At 43.0% G+C, this 3968-nt stretch overlaps 1 pseudogene; it reads left to right on the top strand.

The window, feature by feature from the left end:
• Window positions 1-1718: 1718 nt before the first annotated feature.
• LOC134486040 (ubiquitin-conjugating enzyme E2 variant 1-like) lies at window positions 1719-2718 on the top strand (annotated as a pseudogene).
• Window positions 2719-3968: the final 1250 nt, after the last annotated feature.

Below are 3968 nucleotides of genomic sequence, written 5' to 3'. Positions count from 1 at the left end.
TTATCTATGGATTCCTATGATTAAAGTGAGGGTGTTAAGCTTGTTCTGCAAGTCCTTTTTCCCTCTTGCTGGCCAAACATAATTTCAAAATTTAAATGAATTTCTTATAAGCAATTGATGAAGGTTATTTACTCATCATGAAGTTAGAAGTTCATATTGAAGCTCAGCAAGTCTCTGGAGTGACAATTCCATTTTATGTCAGCATAGGAGACTTGGATATCATTTGATAAGGGCTTATGACTAGTTACACTAATATTCATAAAATGACCAAATTGTATGATCCTTGAAGAAGATACCATTAAATTGGAAGACAAAGAACAAGAGCCAAATAAGTCCAGCAGCTACTGAGATGCAGTCACTGACTGAGCTGAGTCTGAGCAAACATCAAAGAAACAGTGAGCTGTACTGCAGCCTAAGTAACGATACAAGCAAAAGCACTAAAATTCCTTGAATGAGGCATATAAGTATGGGAAAAGCTCTTCAACCTGGGACTTCACTTGACTTAAGCTGCATAAAAATCTACCTTCCAGAAATATACCTAACAATGAAGTTGCTCACCTCATCTCACCTGCATGAAGCTGTATACATACCAAACAATGGACTAAGACTCCCTGCACATAACATTGTTTATAAACTTCTCTTTCATGATCAACTTCCATTCAAAAGTATTCAAGACCATATCCACATACTGGAGGGAGAAATCTGTTTCAACTGGCCTGAGACAGTTTAGAGTATATACTCAGTAAGTCGTATTGAATCCTCTGGGAAAACTTTCAAGGGAAACATCCTTAATGTCATATACCTAGTGATAATTGAATATGCATTTGATTAAATCAAATGCATCATGGAAACTGATGTTCACAGTAAATTAAGGCTTGCCTAATCAAAAAAAGTCAATCAAAACAGAAATACCCACACTGAACTCTGCGTAAACAATTCCTCCTTCTCGAGAGGTCCACAAATTAAAGCTACACTGAATACCAGTGTTTCTCACTTTGCTTTTGAATAAAGTTTCTTTGTCACCTTGCCCTCTGTGACTCACCTAGTCACCTCAGACTAGGTGACTCACCTCACCTAGACAGTAACCTCAGATAAAACTGATAAGCATCTTCTTCAAATAATGACACGAATTATGGAAGCTCTAAAAGAACTCTCCTGTTACTTTCTTGTAAGAACTTCTAAGAATGACACAAGCCATGTCTAATCTCATGCCTATTCAATGAAATCAGAAGTTATAAAAAAATTCATCCTAGTGTTGTTTTTTGTACCAATTTCAACTTTAAGATATTAAGTACAATCACATTGGAATTCCTGTTTTCTCAGAAGTTTTGATAATGTCACCTACAATTAAGCAAGAGGAGAATCCTTAATGAATTTCTCTAAAATACATTTGCATGATAGATAAGATATTAACTCTAGGATGAGAATATTAGAAAAATGCTTGTTTCTGTGTTACTGCATTGAAAATGTAATTTATACCCCTTTGTCATTTTCAAAATGCAGATGTTCATAGTATACATATTAGATTATGTGGACTATTAATAATTATAAATGTTTCTAACAATAATTGAAGAACAGAGCCAGTACTTTGAGACAATAACGCTTCTGTCACCTTTAATGTATATAGTTTTTGCTATAGGTACACGATGATTTCTACATATGAAAGTCTAAATGCTCTACAGCTCATGCTTTCTGGTTTCAAGAAGTGAAAACTTCAGTAATAGCTTTTCACTTCAAAATCAAAATGAAAACAAAATGCATGAACAGAAAGAACAGAAGGAAAATAAAAGAAGGGAAGGAAGAAAGCATGGAAGGAAGGAAGGAAGGAAGGAAGGAAGGAAGGAAGGAAGGAAGGAAGGAAGGAAGGGAACAGGAAGAAACAGGAAGAGATTTGGTAAGTTGCTCATTTGACAGGCTACATGCCAGTATGGAAGACACCCTTCGATGAGTTCCAAAACTGTACAAGATCAGGCATGGTAGTTCGTATCTATAATTTATTGGTGAATATCAGACATTCAAAGTCATCACTGGATATATAGTGAGCTTCAGGCAAGTCTGGGGTTTATGAGGCCCTGTGGAAAACAGAGAGAAAGAGAGAGGGAAGGAGCTAGGGACCTAGGGGTAGAGAAAGAAAGGAAGGACTGACTTCGAGCAATAGCGACGCAAGATGGCAGCCACCACAGGCTGGGGAGTAAAAGTCCTTTGAGATTTCCGACTGTTGGAAGAGCTGGAAGAAGGCCAGAAAGGAGTAGGCGACAGCACAGTTAGCTAGGGTCTTGAGGACGATGAGGACATGACACTCACAAGATGGACCGGCATGATAATTGGGCCTCCACGAACAATTTATGAAAGCTGAATATGCAGCCTTAAGATAGAGTGTGGGCCACTCTAGTATCCAGAAGCATCCCAGTCTGTGAGATTTGTAACAAGAGTCAATATGAACGGCATGAGCAGTTCCAATGGAGTGGTGGATCCACGAGCCATGGCAGTGCTGGCAAAGTGACAGAATTCCCACAGCATCAAAGTCATCCTGCAGGAACTGAGGCGCTTGATGATGTCAAAAGAGAACATGAAGCTGCCACAGCCACCTGAAGGACAGTGTTACAGCCATTAGTCATCAAGGCCCCGGCCTCCCTTCCCCATCCAACCCAAGTCTTCATTTTCAACAGTAGTGAATTTTCTAAATCCATCTGTAGACCTCAAAGTACTGGAGAGGAAGCTCCACTCAGAGTTCATCCTGAGACACTGCTCTGATACTAACTTCTTGTGCTGTGTAACATCATCTGTCGAGTATAACCGCTGTCTGCCTGGTTGAACTTCTGGGATCAATAAGGTGTGTTGAAATCGGTTTCCTTTGGGAGCGGTGGGCATAGCTAACGCAACTGTGGACAGACACGTCTCACACAATCACCTGCTGCTGGCACTTGGCCTGGGTATGCCTTTGCCTGCCCCGCCCTCTGCCACAGCTGTGTGGTGGCCCATAGAATAGATGGGGAGGTTTCAGGTAGCAGCCGTGGGGCTGAGCACCACTAGGCTTGGGGTGCTCTGGCTTTCTTAAGTCTTAAGTGATTGCCCCATCCAAGCCATGGTCCCCACTCCTCCACTTCCACCCTTGGTCAAAGCTTAAATTGTAACCTCCCCTCCCCTGAAATTGGCCGCGGGTGAGGAATTCAGAGCTTCCAGTCTCCCCACCTTTATCAAGGGGTGCTGCTTTCCCCTCCTCAAGTCCCTTGTTGCCCATCACCACCCAACACTTGCTGTGGCCAGAAGCCATCAGATGAGGTTGAAAAAGCCTGGCCTCCCTCCCTTAGCTCTGGACCACACTTGTTCACCTGCCACCAGCCTGGGAAGGAAGCGCTGGGCCCGTGGCCCTGCCACCACCATCAGCTCTTGAGCTTTAAGCTCAGGTCTAGGGGTGAACAGAGCAGTCACCGGGCGACTCAGACGGGCCACCGCTCAGGATCCTTGGATATATGCCTAGAGAAAGGCCATGTGGAGAGTCCTCGGTGCACATGGTTCTGAGTTGGTTCCTTTTCCCATAATTGCTTTCTTTTTACACGTTGAAGAGGTTTGAACAGGGCTCTCAGTCACCCTGACCACCCATCGGGTCTGGAGTGGAGTCTGACAGCTGGAGCACGAGGCCCTGACTGTGGCAACTCAGGTTTCAGTGTTGCTCCTCAGACCCTGGGCAGGGACCCACAGGAGCTCTGTGTCACCATGTTCACAGATCGTTTACAGATAGGTGGGCCTGGCACCTGGCTCCTGGCTCATTGACAAGCTCCCCACTCTGTTCAGGACCACTAAATGTTGAAATGTGGATGCATACTGAAATAAAGGCAATTCGAGGTGTTGCAAAAGGGAAAAAAAAGACTGAGGAAATGAAACACTGGTGATTCTTTCTTAGTCCATTGAAGCCTTATTAAGTTTCAAATTTTTCAAACTAGCCATATGTACAACAAAATTCAAAA

This window comes from Rattus norvegicus, chromosome 3 (genome assembly GCF_036323735.1).
Source record: "Rattus norvegicus strain BN/NHsdMcwi chromosome 3, GRCr8, whole genome shotgun sequence".
NCBI classification, from domain to species: Eukaryota; Metazoa; Chordata; class Mammalia; order Rodentia; family Muridae; genus Rattus; species Rattus norvegicus.
This window is presented reverse-complemented; position numbering and strand designations above follow the sequence as displayed.